Source organism: Semicossyphus pulcher, unplaced genomic scaffold (assembly GCF_022749685.1).
Source record: "Semicossyphus pulcher isolate SPU_LCO1_2020_fin unplaced genomic scaffold, fSemPul1.0.p SCAF_6, whole genome shotgun sequence".
NCBI classification, from domain to species: domain Eukaryota; kingdom Metazoa; phylum Chordata; class Actinopteri; order Labriformes; family Labridae; genus Semicossyphus; species Semicossyphus pulcher.
The window spans coordinates 31,284,869-31,302,449 of record NW_027211737.1 but is presented as its reverse complement, the minus strand read 5'-3'; the positions used below and the strand labels follow the sequence as shown (position 1 = coordinate 31,302,449).

The 17,581-nt window shown below is 43.2% G+C and overlaps 1 protein-coding gene across 1 annotated transcript in view; it reads left to right on the top strand.

The window, feature by feature from the left end:
* Positions 1-1,863: 1,863 nt before the first annotated feature.
* The window catches only part of LOC138609960 (dematin-like), a 34,569-nt gene continuing 18,851 nt past the window's right edge, over positions 1,864-17,581 (top strand). The window contains exons 1-2 of the mRNA XM_069682644.1: positions 1,864-1,943; positions 16,506-16,555. The gene's annotated coding sequence lies outside the window, so the exon portion shown is untranslated. The remainder of the gene's footprint in view (positions 1,944-16,505; positions 16,556-17,581) is intronic.

Below are 17,581 nucleotides of genomic sequence, written 5' to 3'. Positions count from 1 at the left end.
AGGCCTCTCAGAGACCCAAGCAGGGCTACAGATCACAATTTGAAGTCCCTCTAAAGTTACGAATCCAAACAAAGTACCCTGAAATTTTGGGCCCAGGAACAAAGAGCTTAAAGGTTCCTTCAGCCATTTGTTGTCCGCGTTTCCATCGAGCCATTTCCATTATTCAGACGACATGTCGGCAACAGTAAGGATGAAGATGATTCGAGTCAGGCTGCTGAAGTCAACGCTGTAAAAGAAACGTACTGGTTTGTGGCTTAAGAGATTTAAAAATGGTGGCTTCATTAAAATCCTGCACGTACGGAACTTATCTGCACTGTGAGCCCCGCCCCCAAAGGTCCTGTGCTTTTGGGAAGTACTTCCTCGGTACATGGACTTTTTGGAGAGTAGAAAAATGTCCCTAGAGCTTAATGTAGGTCCTTGTCCCTGCGTTGGAAACATACTTAGTTCCTCCAAAGGTTCCTGGTCCCTGGGGAAACAGGGTTTAAGTAGAACCGCCTCCAGCAGTGTGTTTGTCCTGATTACCGTCGAGTGCTGCTGAATGGAGTTTCCTCTCTGACCTGCTGCTCTGAATGCAGCTGCTCTCCTGTCAAATTAAGGCCAGAAGTTCAGACACATGAATGAACCTCCTTTATTTAAAACAAAGACGGAGGTCTTACTTCTCTGTGACGCTCAGGGCGCGGACATGCAGAGGACGCATCATCTACAGCTCCACCACAGGAAGCAGAGGTGAGGGAAAGTAATTCAAATGTATTATGATCAGTGCTGAGATAATACCTGAGTGCAGAAGGATTTTACTAACCACAGTTTTTTAACACACTATGTAAGAGTGTTGCAGCTTCGTATCAGGAAACACAAACGTGTGGAGGAAGGTTTTTTTTATGTTGCATTTTCAAAGAATGAAAAATGTTTTATGCCAGGGACTAATTCAGTAAGTTCAACTCTCCTGTCGACATTTCAGTTTCTACTTACTACTAAATGTAACATTTTAAACAATGGTCCTTTATTTTCTTCTTATGCCTCGCTATAATCCTCTGAAGTGAAAGATCTGAATGCTTCCTTTAACACTGACAATAGGGCCTTGAGTTTGATTTACTATTTTTATAATTAGCAGTTTTATAGAAGTATATGATTTACAATTTAAAATTGTGTAGTTGAATGTCATTTGATCAGGAAATACTAAAATAAAAACAATACAATTATTTCAAAGATTTTTAAAGGTGTAATCGGCTGTAATCTGTGTGTTAATTTCTTTGACTTTTTAACAGGAAGTAGAGGCTCTGGCCCCGGGGCCCCAAAGTGAGCTTAGAGACAATACATTTAAGGTGTATGTTTCTGTAATTGGACTGAATTTAAAATGCAAGTTAACGTTCCAAAACAGAAAATGAAACTGATTAGCTGCACAGAGTTTGTAGCTTTAAGATACACAGCATTCGGCATAAAACCACACTACAGTTAGGAAGACACAATAAAATGCAAAGAACATAATATACAGAAAAACAACAATATATCAGAGATATTGGTCAGACTCTTCAAGGTCAAACACTAAGTAGTTAGTATTTATGAGAATATACAGTATTGTTATTATAATTTCTCAAGTGGTATTAGAAAGGATTAACACACACACACACACACATACACACACAGTGTCACTGTCACATGTTGCACTGTCATGTTTAACCCCCCCACTGCTGCAAATGGACTGGTCCAGAGAGAGAGAGAGAGAGAGAGAGAGAGAGAGAGAGAGGTAGAGCGACATAGACAGGTAACGGGCTGAAACAGCAACAGCAAAGTGAGATAGAGAGAAAGAGAGAGAGGCACACTGCTGCTATCACACACGCGCGCGCGCACACACAGTGGGACTATATTTGGGGTTGAGCGCAGTGAGGAACAGTTGATGACGGAGCTGCTGGATGTTTCTGACAAACACCGGTGACAACAAACAGGTAAGATCCGCCTTCTGTTCTCCTCCTGCGGGTATTTATCAATAACATTTTTAACATATAATATGATGTGTGAGCGCTGATATCACCTTTAATAATCCTCTGACACATTTACAGAAGTGCGTTAAATTTTAGAGGAATATTACAGCCTGCATGTCCAGATCAGCCTGTACTTTCACAGGCTACATGTGTGTTAAATAATTGATAAAATACACTAATTATATGAAAACTGAAGACGTGCATATTCGATATTCTGATGTCCGGCAAAACTGCAAAGGACAAATGCATTAAAAAATAGATGTACATTGTATATAAGATATTGTAGCCTAGGAATAAAATGCCGGTGTTATTAGCGGGACTTCGGCACGGCTCTCTCCCCGGATGTGGTCGACCTTGTCCGGGGGAGCCGGCGATTTGAAACTCCGGGCTGCGGTGCCTCGCAGCGGGGCAGAGAAGCTCCCACGTCCCTCCTCCTTCCTGTAGGCGTCTCTCTCTTTACATGCCACCTTTAAAACACACGTCTTTAAGTGTGTAATCATCAGGCTAAGATGTGATTCAGATGCTATGTCTGAAGTTATGTAAGAGGCTGCTGAAAGTGAGCACGCCGCGGAGGAGAGGAGGGATGCAGGATGGAGGATGGATTAAGAAGGAGAGGATGGTTTTATGTAACACCACCCCCCCCACCCCCAACATCTGCCGGCCGGCCTCCACTCTGAAATCCTCCCCATCACACTCCCGTAATATCTCTACAATGTTCCAGTAGGCTGAGTTCACTGGACATTCATTCTATCTATCTATCTATCTATCTATCTGTGCTGACATGTGACTTGATTAGAGGGATGTCGAGATAAATGCTATTAATACTTAATAATAATAATATTTATTTATTAATAATATATTTTAATGCGGTTTAGCTGCTCTTTAACAGTAACATCCTGTTACATTTTTACAGTCAAAAATTATACGTAAAAGTTACGTTTTTTAAGTTGTTGTCAGGGTCAACAAGATTCTTTAGCCATGCTAGCAGCTAGTAGCCAGCAGGTAGCAGCGGTCCAGACTCCAATATTTCACCAGATGGATTGTGATTGAACATGATTCAGACATGTATTATAAGGTCAACATTTTTAAGTCCCAAACTTTGGTTTCTAACCAAATTCCAGCAGATCTATTATCATTCCCATTAGCCTTGGCTATACTTCGAGCTAAGTGCTTTTTAGCTAACATGTTAGCTTTCTAAAATGCTATAAGATTATGTTAAACATGGCAAACATTATGCCTGTTAAACATTTTAGTTTATGTTAGTGTCGTTATTATGAACTTGTTAGCATTAGCTTGTAGCAATGCTGTGGATAAATACAGACCAAGCTGTTAGCGTTGGTTGTAGCTAAATTACAGGCTGTATGCAAAAAGTGGCGATAGCATTTGGCTCTGGAAAGTGAAGCAAATGAGAACTGCCTTAAACTTGCATTCTCACTAATGGCCAACAGGGGGAGACTCTAATGGTTGCTAAAATTGGTCAGATTGTAGAGAAGTCTATGAGAAAATAAGCCTACTTCTCACTTATTTTAAATCCTGTTCTTGCTAGCCAAAATTAGCATCCCAATTAACATCACAGCTAGAGTGAATTACAGACTTATGCACCTCGCTAACTATGCGGTCTCCAGATCAGCTCTCTCATCCAAATATAGTCGCTTCTGGCTTCCAATAACCAAGATGGCTACGGCTGAATTGCTAAAATCCTAAAATCATGCCTTTAAGCTGAGTGACATGAAGGTGGCTACGTCCATGTTATATATACAGTCTCTAGTGTAAATCCTGAGTGTCGTTTGAAAGGAGAGAAAGCACGTTCATGTATAGAAAGGATTGGATTTCAGATGGAGAATTAAAGTTAAGATGCTTTCGAGCCGTTTTAGGCATTTCTCTCATCCTGCATATTTGAGGTCAGAGGTCAAAGGTTACATCACTCTGAGAAGTGAGACTTTGACAAAAACAGCACATAATGTAAAGTGTAACAGGCAGACTAACTGATGACTCTCTGTCCTATTGAACCTACTGTAGCTGTGAATAATGGGTTGACAGTCCTGTGGGAGCTAGAAAGAGCCTGCAGTGTGTGTGTGTGTGTGTGTGTGTGTGTGTGTGTACAGTATGTGCAGCATTTTATTCTCTTCACACAGAGGACTTTTCCCCAAAGACAGACACATTAGGGGATGTTTCATGCTCTGCAGCGGTATTACCAAGTACATTGACTCTAGTACTGTACTACAGGTACCAAGGTGCTTTGGTCTGTATCACTGCCTGGACCTTTAACTAAGCAGGTGTCGAGGCCTTCACTGAACTATGGCTCGAGTTTTGTTGTTGTTAAGAGCAGTGACCATTTGCTTTCCTGGTAATCCGATTTTTTGAGGGTCTAAATCCCAGTTTGGAGCACTTAAGGGTTCACTGTTTGTATCGGTAGCATCATGTACTCGTGCGTTCCCTGAACGTCTCAGCGCTGCGTGGGCACTCTTCTCTATTTCTGGACTCATGAGTCATCTTCACTCATGTTATACAATAGAAACTTTACTCCTCTGAGACTCTACTGCTGCACAAATAGAACTCAAACATTGAACTTTAAGGTGCATTGTGGTTATTATATTTGTAAGTTGCATAACAGAGTTGTTTTTAGGGGTCGAGGCTCCCAGGCTTCAGACCAGTGTGATGGCTAATGCATCCTTCTTTCCTTTCTCACACTCTTTCCCTGCTGTCCTCATTCTTTCATTCTCTTTCTCTTTCTTTCATTTTCAAGCTTGACTCCTGAACTTCTTCTTCCCTAAAGTGTCATTCCTTTCCCTTGCTCATTATTTTCTAACCTCCTTCTTTGCCTGTGTCCTTATCTCCTTCCCTATGTTATTGTTTCCTTCTGAACTCTCTGAGTCCTTCTTTCCTTCCCTACCTCCTCTTCCTTCTTCTCCTATCTCCATTCTGTCCTTGCCTTCTCTCCTTCCCTACCTTCTCTGTCCTTTCATACCCCCTTCTTTTTTCCCTTCTTTCCTTTCCATACTCCCTCCCATACTTCTCATCATTCCTACTCTACCCTTTCCCTTTCATCAATCCCTTCCTTCCTCCCCTACTTTCCTTTCTTTCCTCCTCCCTTTTGCAATGATTCCTTTTTCCCTCCCGTCCCGCCTCCTTCTTGCCATCTCTTCTTTACTTCCCTTCCTCCTCTAGAATTCCATAATTTCTTTACTTCCTTATCTCTTTCCTCTTTTCTTTATCCTTTCTTTCCTTTTCTCCCTCGTCCCTCTTTCTATCGTCCCTTCTTTCCTTCCCTACCCACTTCTTTCTCCATACTCCCTTCTTTCCTTCTCTTCCCCTCCTTCCTATCATAGTCCCTTCTTACCTTCACTACCCCCTCGTTCTTTTCATAGTCCCTTCTTTCCTTCCCTAATCCCTCCTTCTTCCATACTCATTTTTTACCTTCCCTACCCCCTTCTTCTTCCATAATTTCTTCTTTCCTTCCTTACTTCCTCCTTCTTTCTGTTATCCTTTCTTTCTTTCCTTTCTTACTTTCCTTCCATAGGTGATCCTTCTTTTATTGGTCCCTTCCTTCCCTTATTTTCTTCCTGTTCTTCCTCCATACTGCCTTCTTTCCTTCATATATTTCCTTCCCTTCCTTCTCCGTCTCTCCATTATCCCTTCGTCCCTTCTCTCTTTCGTCTACCCCTTCCTTCTTTCGGACTCAAATCTTTCCTTCCCTTTCCCCTTCTTCTTCTATACTTACATATTCAATACTCCACATTCCCATAATCCTTTTCTGTACACTTGCCGCCTCCTTTCTAATTTTCTGTCTTTCTTTCCTTTCTTCCTTTCCTTCCTTTCCCCAAATTCCCAGTTTTGGCATCAATAAAGTACATCTATCTTCTTACCCCCTCCTTCTTCCACTCCCTTGTTTCTTTCCCTTCCTTTCCCCATCCCTCTGACATACTCCCTTCTTCCCTTCCCTATGATCCCTCGCTCTGCACCCTCTGCTTTAGGAGACCAGAGTCTGCAGCTGGACCTGAGCCTGAGTCAGGCCCGTGTGATAAACTTGTGTAAATGTTCCTTTAATAACTGCTGTTGGTTTGGATCCAGTGCGTCTCTGCAGCAGACGGAGGCCTCGGCTCTTATCTCTGAGAGCAGCAGGGGGCCGAGGGGGGACGAGAGGGGTCTAGAGGGGGGCGTGTTGAAGCTGCAGGAATGAGGCCATGGGCACAGCCAGCGGTGGAGCTGCTGTGTGTTGTTGGGGGTGGAGGGGGTTAAACTGTCGCTCAGTGTTGTTTTGGCTGCAGGCGTTCAGGCTGATTCTTCACTGCAGGAATTTTAAGTAGAGTTGTTTGCTGATACGACAGATGGACGAGCTTTAATCAGAACAACACCTTCCTCTTATATCAGAGCTGGACCCTACACGCATACATCTAAACATGCAGCTCTGTGTGGGTGAAACGCATCCTTACATCAGTAATATGACCGACTGCATCTAATCAGGTGTGTTTCTGACACACTGCTCCGTCCTGTGATCGGTTATAATGAAACTCTGGGAGGAAGCAAGAAAGTGAGCTACAAGGAGGGTATTTATATCATTCAAAACATTAATATTAATTACCATACAATATTTCTAAAGCAAAATCCATGCATAAAGGAAACACAAAGTGCTTTTCATGAAGTAAAGAATCATCAAATCTTTATAAAACAAGGATGTTAGGAAGGAAGAGGCTAGTGAAGGAAAGCAGGGAAAGTAAGGAGAAGAAACGAGCTTAGAAATACAAGAAGGAGAAAGAGGACGTGTAGAGGAAGGAAAGGACAAGATAAAAGGAAGCAGGAGCTTGGGATGGAGAAAGGATTTGCAAAGAGAGGAAGGAAACAAAGATGTGAGGAAGGACAGAATGAAGTAAGGAAGGAAATAAGGAGATAAGATGGAAAAGACAGAAGTAAGTAAGGACAGAAGGAAGTAAGGAAGGAATAGATAGAGGTAAAGAGGAAAAGACGGGTCAGACATAAACGAAAGAGGTAAGGAAAGAGAGTGAAGAAAGGACACAAGGAAGGAAAACATAGAGGTACGGAAAATAAGAAAACAATATTGATAAGGAAGTAAGAAAAGTAAAAGAAAAAGATGAGTAAGGAAAGAAGGAAGAAGGGAAGGAAGAGAAGGAGGAAAAGAAATAGGTAAGGAAGGAAAGAGAGAGGTGAGCAAGGAAAGAGTGAGGTAAAGAAGGAAGGAAAGTGGTAAGGAAAGAAGAGATCAGGGTAAGGAAGGAAAGAAGGAAGTAAGGAAGGACTTTTATTTTGAAGGGCAGCTTGTAGGCGTACTGACATAAAAAACAGCTTGTGTGAAAAAGTATTGACCTAGCTGATCAGCTGATTACGTACAGACATCACCTGTTGGTTACTGTTGCCATGGCTACAGCACCACAGTAAACCAGCAATGTATAGAGTACTTGAGTTAACAGTTATGAGCGTCCATTAAATTAAGGCAAGGAAATGATTGAGGTAAGAAAGGCGTTTGAAAGGAAAGGAGACGAAAGATAAGATTGCGAATGAGTAACGCAGTAAGGAGAGGAGATGAGGATGTAGAGAAGGAAAGAAGCAGGTCTGAAAAATATGAGTGAGTGTGGAAGGAAGTGAGGCGTCAGGAAGGAAACGATGAAGGAGAAAAGTAAAGGGGAGAAAGGAGAAGGGATGTAAGAAAAGGAAGAAGGAGAAAGGAAGGAAGACAAGGATAGGAGGGGGTAGGAAAGGAAAAGAAAAGAGTCCAGCTGAAACAAAGACATTTGGGAGGAAAAGAGGAGCTGTGTATGAACGGGATTGAGGCAAGGAAAGTATGTGACAGGAAGAGGGAGTAAGGAAAGGAAAAACACTAAAAGTGGTGCACCTGGAATGTGGATAGGAAAGTAATTTAGGATGTAAGGAAGGATATAAGGAGGTTTGGAAGAAATTAGGGAGTATAGAAGGAAGGAAGGCGTTTGCCAGGAAAGGACGAGATGAAACAAAGGATATAGAAAAGAAAACAAGGGGCAAAGAGGTATGGAAGAAAACAAGAAGGTAAGGAAGGAAATGAGGGAGTATGGAAAGGGATGAGGATGCTAAAAAGGAAAAAAGAAGGTAGGGAATATGAGGAGGAAGGAGGCTTTTGACAGGATAGAAGGAGGTAGGAATGTAGGGCAGTAAAGGAGGAGATATGTAAGACTAGGATGAAAGCAAGGAAGGAGGATGTATGAAAGGAATGGAGGATGTTGGATAAAAAGAAGTAAGAAGGGAGGGGAGAAAAGGAGGAGCAAGGAAAGGAAGTTACTGTTTGGCAAGAAAGGAAAGGCAAGGAGGAGATAAGGAAAAGGAGGAAACCAAAGACAGGAGGAGGTATCAAGTGGTTAAGTGGAAAGGAAAGTAAATGAGGATGTATGTATGGAAGGAAACTTTCTTCTTTCCTTCCCTACATCCTCCTTCTTCCATACTCACTTATTTCCACCCCTTCTTCCTCCATACTTCCTTCTTTCCTTACTTACCTCCTACTACTCCTTCGCTGCTTCATCCTTCTTTCCATAGTCCCTTCCTTTCTTCCCTTATTTCCTTCCCTACACCCTCCTTCTTTCCATACTCACTTCTAAGGGTGTAAGGGTGTAGGGAAAAAAGGTGAAGCAAGTGTTTGGCATGGAAGGAAAGGAGAGGAGGAGGTAAGGAGAAGGAGGAAGCCAAAGACAGGAGGAAGTGGTGTAGGTGTATAGGAAAGTAAATAAGGATGTAGGGAAGGAAGGAAAGATGTAGGACAGAAAACAAGGAGTAAGGAGGTAGGGAAGAAAAGGAGGAGATCAGGAAAGTAAAAAATAAAGGAACATGTAAGGAAACATCCTCCTGTCAATCACAACTTCAAACATCTTAGAGTCGCTCCAATGACGCTGTGATGTCGTCATCATCGGCCAATGACAGCAGTTGTTCCCGACATGATGGGTGTAGTCACATCTGTGTGAGCCGAGATAAAAAAAACCCTCCAACACACACGCACACACACACACACACACACACACACACACACACACACACACACGTCTTGTGATTTCCAGAAAGTGAAGTGAAAATTAAACCAACAGGTCAAAGTGGCAGGCGGCCATGTTGGAAGAACGTACGATGATGTTTGCTGATCAGTTTGATTGATTGAATGTTTATTTATTTATCTATTTATTTATGTGTTTATCAATTGAACAGCTTTGAAGCCCGACCTTTAGTATTTGAAAAAAGTAGGTTGTGAAAAAAGAGAGGAAAGCGTGTGGAGTTTGGTCTGAACGTAGAGCACTGTCTAGTTAATGAGCATGAAACCCGACCATGTCAGTCTGTTCAGAGCGTCGGCTGTGCACGTCCTCAAAAATGAACACTACGAGGTTGCAAGATGCAGTCTGCACATGAGCAGTAGGGGCAGCGTAGAGGCAGAGGGGATGTGACAGGGTCAACACAGCAGCAGGGACAACAAGGGCAGAAAGTTCAGAAGACAAGCTGATAGACCAAGTCTGCATAAACATCTGTACGATGTGTCGCTGCCGCTGCACAGAGACAAACACGCCTGTCAAACAGCTGCAGACAGATAAGTTCTGTTTTAGAAGTCGACGTGGAAACCTGCAAAACTAAATGGAACAAGTCCGGGAGCGTTACGTCCGTGCACGGAGGAACATGCTGGAGAGACGGAGCGGGGACGGTGTGTTCAGTCCACCGGTCATCAGTCACCTGGCCTCTGAGAATTCAGAATGAACATAACAGTAACCTCCTCAAGTGTGTCCCCGTGTCTGTTGTTTATATCCTGCACACACGGTAGTTGCATGCAGCCTGTGCTCTCTGGTGCGCCCTCCAGAGGTATCCTCCAGTAACACGCGTAGTGCAGAGACAAGTATGTCAACAATTACGTTCATGACGCAGACGGTGGACGTGAACCAGTCGCTGACGTGAACTCAAGGTTAGAAAGCAAGCGTCTCTGACCCTACTTTCTGTGTCTTTACATGATGCTTGTGTTTGCATCATGCCCCTCCTGAATCCAGAATAAATCCCCAACACTTTTTATTTCACCAATTAATCTGAGGGCTGATAGCTGATTGGGCTTCATCTGATCAGCACGGCCATTATACCGAGGGCTCCATCCAGTAGTTCAAATCTTTGCATGCTGAGTGAGATTGCGAGGCTTGTTTACATTTAATAATCATTCTTATTCATTGCGAGATATTCAGACGTTTGCCAAGTGTTATTGCGCAGAACCAAATAGTGACTGAGATTCAAGCTAACATGTTTTTAACCTGTTAGTGTAGCATGCAAATATTCAGCATGTTAGCAGTAGATGTGAGAATGTGAAGCTGTGGCAGACGGCAACATTTAAAGCTCAGGATGTTCACACAGAGGTTAGGACGATGGAACAGAGTCAGAGCTGTGAGTGTGAAGCGGTGACTCAGCAGGTTTCAGTCTCTGACCCACTTTCAGCTTCAGGCATCAACACGTTTTACATTTTACTGCATCACGACTCATGAAAACCTCTGATGAGACAAACAGCTTCGAGGACTCAGAGCAGGAGCGAGTCTGCAGATCTGAACCTCCGGGTGGAAACGGGAGAAGATTTAATCACATTTAAACTCCAGATAAACCTGAACATTTAGATGTTTTAGATGTTAGCTCAGTTAGTGTGAATCTGGTTACTGAAGCTGTCGTTGTCTTGAACTAAAAGACTCTCCGACAACAACGACACAAAGGTCATCAGTTCATCCTTTTTTCAGACGTCCTGAAATAAATATGGCCGACATGTTTATATTTATATTTAGGGAGCGAATCTGTATCCAGAGTGTGTGCAGGATAGATCAGCTGGTGGAGCCGCAGTGTTGACGTCCCACCCCTTCCTCTACCCGACACTCACCTTTACCTTGTGTCCTTGGCGTGTTGGAGCCCTCAGGTGGGCTCAGTCTGCAGCAGAACAGCTTCTTGTGTCAGTGTTAGTTACGTCTCCTCTCGCCGTTCCTCCTCTACTCTGCTACTCAGCAAAAGAACGCTGCAAGAGCCCCATTTGTCAACAGAGCTGTCAATCAAGCTGTCAGTCATGAGGCCACACCCCCTTTTGAGGCCACACCCCCTTTTTACAGCATCAAATAACTAATTAAAAGTAAACTTGTGAGGAAAATGAACACTTGGACGTAAATCAGCATGATAAGAACTAACTATAATGACAGAAACCATGTTGGAGAAAAATGTATTTGACGTGTATTTTGATTTTATAGTTTGACTCATGTCCCATCTGTTAACATGGAGGAGGCGGGCTTTATGAGCTATACTGCAGCCAGTCAGCAGGGGGCGACAGAGAGGGTTTGGCTTCTCTTTAAGGGAGCTGTCATGTCGGCCATCTTATTATACAGTCTCAGGTTAGGATAGGCTGATATTATTATAATATGTAAACTTGAGCCTTAAACAGCAGCTGTGGAACTTGGGCATGCATGTATCTAGAATGGCGGGTATGTCAGGGCTCTCTGGCTCTCACTTGGTAAGGTTTAGGCTGAACCACTACTCGGTTAGGTTTATTAAAAGGCCATGGTTTGGGTAAATACAATAAGTAGATGTACCAGCATCCTCTCGTTCTGTTGTTCAGGCATGTGATGTTTTTACATGCCTTATAGAAACACAGTAACACATAGTGTTATTTAGACATTCAGCTACAAATGTTCAACAGTCCTTGAATGCACCACAGAAGATAAAAAAGTTTATGAGAAAAACTAAGAATTTATAAAAGTCAATTTTGCTGCTCTCCGTGGTTGTTCTTTGTGTGTGTGTGTGCGTGTGTGTGTGTGTGTGTGTGTGTGTGTGTGTGTGTGTGTGTGAGTGTGTCAGTCATAAATCCTGATGGAAGGTCTTCACGTTCTCAGGACCTCGCTGTGTTTTCTGTCCTGATGCAGTGACCGACACTAATAACCTCCTCACAGATATTAGCACATCATTTACGTCTCAAACACAAAGAGGAGACGACGACTGGAGACGCCTTCAGGAGACAAACAGTCAGTTAACGTCGCTCTAATGCTGGAGAGTAGCAAAGTACAATTATTCAATTACTGACAGAGAAATTGGAGGTATTTTTAACCCTTCCTGTCCTGTAAAATCTACGGCAGCGTGGCTTGGTTCAGTGTAAAATGGCTAAGGTGGCGTAGCACCGGAGCTTCGTTGCGGTGCTGTAGAAAGTCAAAAGGACCGTAAACTAAGTGTTCCTTTATGTGTTGAGAAAGTTCTTCTTCTTCTTCAGCTTAATAAACTATTTATTCACTACTTGGATTAGCTGGAAAACTATACAAAGCTGAAAACAGGCTGTTTGTCTGAGCGCAGGAAAAGTAGCATTGTTTTTATTATCGATTATTTCCAGTGTTAATCTTTCAGTCAATTACATTTAAAAGTTGTTAGAAATGCACATTTCTTTTTCTAAGAGGTCAAAATGTCGTCTTCAGACTGCTTCTCTTCTGTAACTAACATTTTACAGTCCAAAGGTTCGTCATTTTATGTCTGAAATAACAAATAAAAGCAGAAAAAACTTACATTTAGAACCAGAGCCACTTCATGTTCTTCTAAGTGGCTCAATCTGATTTATCCATCCATCCATTATCTATACCGCTTATCCTGTTCAGGGTCGCGGGGGGGCTGGAGCCGATCCCAGCTGTCATTGGCCGAGAGGCGAGCTTACTCCTGGACTGATCGCCTGTCAATCTCAGGGCTGACACACAAAGACAGACAACCTTTCACACTCACACTCAAATCTACGGGCAGTTTAGAGTCACAGATGAACCTAACAGGCATGTCTTTGGACTGTGGGAGGAAGTGCCCGGAGGGAACCCACGCATGCACGGGGGGGAACATGCAGACTCCACTACGTCTGAACCGGGATTCAAACCAGGAACCTTCTAGCTGTGAGGCGACAGCGCTAACCACTGCACCACTGTGCAGCCTAGCCTGTTCTTGAACTGATCTCATTACGATGTGGGATCATTTATAAAACCGTGAACAGAAAAGGGCCTGAAAAAGGCAAACGGCACTTTAAACGTTTCAACAACTCTGAACCATAAATGTTCTGCACCGCCCTGCCGCCCACGCTTCATCTTCTAGTCTTTAAAATAGATTTTTAAAAAGTAGAAAAAAGCTGACTTCACTTTCCCAGAGCTCGAAGGGAAACCTTTAAACTGCTTCTTTTTAACCAACAGAGAAAAGCTGCAAACGTTCGACATGGCTGCTTGAAGATGGCTAAAAATGATCGATTGAACGATGTGGTTGGAAGCTGTTTTTCTTTTGATCAGTTAATCGATTAATTGATACTTTGCTGTAGATTAAAGAACCCGACAGTGAATAAATTGTAAGAATAACAGCCTTAAACATACAGTGATGAAACATAATAATGATGCAACATTAATCCGAGTGAGGTCATCATGTAACTGAACGTTTTTATGGATCTGGTTTAATGTAAAACTACTTCACATAAACTGATGAAATATTCCAGCTCTGAAGTCAAACCCGTCGTCCTCCTCGGACACGGTTTGTAGTTTCTCTTGTTTCTGCCTCCATTTTGTTTTTTCTTCCCTCCGCAGAGACGGACAGAAAACAGTTTGCGTTTGCAGGAGTGAGACTCACACTTTCACTTTCACCTCCCACACAACCAGCAGCTGACAGCAACAAGCACAGGCACCTCCACTCTGAGCTGCTGCTGCTGCTGCTGCTGCAAGGAACTCTGGGAAATGTAGGAAATCACTCACAAAGTAATAGAAGAGAAGAATCAACCAAAAAAATCCTCAAACAACATAAACATGTTGATAAAGTTTTAAGTGGCAGCTTGATTTATAATCCAAGGCGTGTCAGTCTGGTGGAGTTTACCTGTGACCCCTGCAGTGTGTGTGTGTGCGCGTGTGTGTGTGTGTGTGTGTGTGCTGGAAACAATGTGATGGACACACACTCCCCCTCAGTGTCGGGTGGTCTGACGGTGGGAGGTCTATTTTAGTGCAACATCTCTCTCTTTGTCTCTCCCACATTCCTGCCAGCTGATTGGCCGGCTGGGTGTGGTAACCTAGCAACCTTCAGATATCTCCCAGCATTCCTCTGAGTTATCTCCTGTCCCAGCAGACCCACAGATCTGCTGAACGAGAACATGAACAAACAGTTTCAGCGATCTGTACGACGACGAATCAACAGCAATACATTAAAGATCGTCTGTCATGAATCAAAATAAGAGCACAAAGAACTCTTTAAGGACCCTTCAGGGAGTTTGATTACACTTCTTCTATGTCGACACGCGTGAGGCAAAAAGAGAAGTTTCTTCCTGCATCCTTCAAGGACGTATTTCAAGGCCACGTCGAAGGCCGTCCAAAGGCCGAAGGCTCCTTCAGATGCGGCCGACAAATGTGTCCTCTTTTTCCCGGGCAGCGAAGGATCCATCGAGTGCATCCTTCGTGGCCCAACGTATCCCAGAATTTATTTAGCACCAATTCTAACAAGTTGGTTGACTCTCAAACGGTCGAGGAATACACGTTTTTCAATTCAGATTGAATAGGTGGAGATACAAATGTTAAAACAGTTGTGACGGTAGCTATGATAGTTAGTCCGTTAGCTACCTGTTGCTAGGTGACAGGAGCAGCGATTAGTGACATAAGGGTAAAGGGTAATCTACACGTACAAAGTATTTGAAGCATATTTTTGACACACGTCTGCCGGGACAGAATCGCTCCACTGTTGTTGAATGCTTCAATCTCCAGCAACCGCGTATGCTGAGCCGGAGGCGGGCGTAATACGCCAGTGATTTTCTGCTGCTCCGTTCGTTTTACACGTTGAGTGTTTTTTTCCCCCGCTGCTGCGCATCAGTGAAGCTTAGAAAGCCACTGACTGCTCTGTTAAAACATGCCAACAACCGGGGAATCCATGTTAAACCATGTGATCTCTTCATTTTGGCCAACTTTGATGAGCAGGCAAGACTAATTTGAAAGAGCAATGAATCTGTTCGTTTCCTCAGCATCTGGATGAACCAACCCTATTAATTCATTCTCATTTGACTTCTACATCCTACAAACATTTGTAAATACAACATTTATGCGCGATTAAGAAATAAGTTGGTTGCAAAGTTGTCTTCTTCTACTGTTCCCGGCAGACTGCACACTTTATGGCGTCACTACGACCCCTATTTATGGCCAGGAATCACAACTACCATTGGCTAACTTGCTGTCGTCTCAGCCGGTGTAGACTGCAAAATAGATGCTGCCGTGACGCTTACGTGTCCCGCGTTCGTCTGACGCTACAGCGTCGGTGTAGATTCTCAGGAAGAGCAGGAACAGCTGGTGACGTAAACGGTTAATCCTCTGTAGACCGGACCGTCTCATTTCAGTTCGGCCTTAGCGTCTACACAGACTACGAAGGACTCATCCTCCGTAGACCGCCTCCTTCAAAGGATGAGACACAGCTGATATCTCCCCCCGATGCCATCTGACGTCCAACATGCTGAAAACACAGCAGTGTCTCTGTGCTTCTGGTGTCGTTGTTCTTGTGTCTAAATTGGCTCACAGATACGTTGGACATATACAAATGATTGTGCTTTTTGTTGGTATAAATACAAACATGGATAAAAACGGACTCTTTAGTTTGGGGGTACAGGTGCCTTAATGACTCATAAAGCAAAGTGAACGACGCGCTGTGTTCAAAGTGTTTTCCCCACTGCTGCACCTCAGCCCGTCAGATGCTCACTTGGAGTGGTGCGGCCTGTGAGTCCGTCCGTCATGTCGCCGGTTCATTTTTGTTTCACTTCTTTAGTTCAAACTGATTCTCTGCTCTTTGCTGTCAGTCGAAGTTGTTGCATTTTATTTTGCTGCTTTTCACTTTTTTATTTGAATTTCCAAATTATTTTAAAGCAACTCAGATAAACGTGCAGTTACACGTTGGGTTGCTTTTTTAAACCTGAGCGATGATAAAAACATTTGTCTTTGGCACAGTTTAACATTTTTGAATTTTTAATCCATTTGATTTGCTGACAGTCCTCTATTAAGGCTGATAAAAACCAAGTATTTTGATTATAATTTGCCTAATAATAACAATTAATCAGGTCGTTATGTTGCGCTTGTGTGGGAACAGTTTTCAGGTAATTGTCCCCCTTCTTTCGAGCAGCGACCCCCCGGAGAGATACACTTGGCAGGAGGCTCCTGGCTCACACATTAGTCGTCAGTTTGATGTAGCTCCAAGAGGCTAACGTCGCTAACGCCTCTGTTGTTGTTCTGCACATTATTGTCACAAACATTCAGTAAAAGACGAGTTAATGAGTGAACCAGCGCTCTGTCGTTCAGTGGATCCGGTCAGCCTGAATGTTTTTTATCAGATGGAGCAGATTTCATCTCAAACTCCTGCCAGCACCGTCGCTTAGCAACAGCATCACTTCCTGGAAATAAAAAGTGAATCTGAAAATAGATTTAAAGAGGAGGAGACCTGCAGAAGTCCATTCAAATATCCGCTGATTCTAACAGCTTCACTGTTTAATGATGATTACTCTGTTTCACTCTCTCGTCTTAAATCTCTGTTGGTTTTTTTCAGGTGCTGAAACACGAAATCTGCACGTTAAAGAGAAAATACAGAGTCAAGATGTGAGTAAACCTTCCTGTCTCACCTGAACCTTCATCTCACCTTCACAGAGTCTGATCCCTTATTGGTCTTATTGATTCCTTTGTGTAATAATCCTTTACGTCTGTTTTTCTATTTACTTAATTTATCTATCCGACCTTTTAAAGTTTAAATTAACTTCAGACATTTTCTTTTGACATTTTCTTTTAAAGGGGCTGTATGTAAGATTTTACATATTCATCAATCAAATATCATTTTTTATTGACGATGTGTGAAGGGATAGTAGAGGAACTGATAAACTGAGACCTTCACCAGCTTCCTCCATCGGCCCGAACAGCCTGCGGGCGGATTTTTATGTAAAGCGCTCGGGACGGTTTTTCCGCGAAACAAGAGGATGTGACGTATCTGCGCGCTTGCGAGTACCTCTGCCGAGAGCTCATTCTACGCCTCTACAGCCAACAGTGTGCAACACGAGACAACACAAGCTGTGAGATGGAGATGGATGCAAACAAACAACACCAACACAAACTACACACAAGAATAAAAACAAAAATACGTTTTATCTGGTGAAGCCCGTCTGACCAAACAGGAAGTGACCGACGTCAGGGGGAAAACTAGAGTCAACATCGGCATGCGACTCATGGAGACCTACGATTGCTTTTGGGGATCAAAACAGACCCACAACTTATTGTTGTCATAGAAACAAAACCCACGTGCAGCGTTCTCTCACCGGGTGCAGCTCTCTCCAGCTGCCCCGCCTGGCTAATGTTCGCTAACGCTTGTGATGAGTTTCTGGTTCGCCGGCGTAATTTGCCATTTGGTTTCGAAGCACAATGTGAAAATAAACAGAGCCGGTGAGTTCTGAGACTGAGCATGCTCAGTTTCGTGTCTCTTCAGGAAGACCCACCGGATGCTCGTTCATGCGTGCGAGTTCTTGAGCTTCAGTTTGGAAAAATGCAGTTATACATGTCGCAAAGGTTCAAGTGTTTAACGTACATTTTATTGCTTATTCTTTTCTTTTACTTTCAGTGCAGGACTTTTACTTGTGA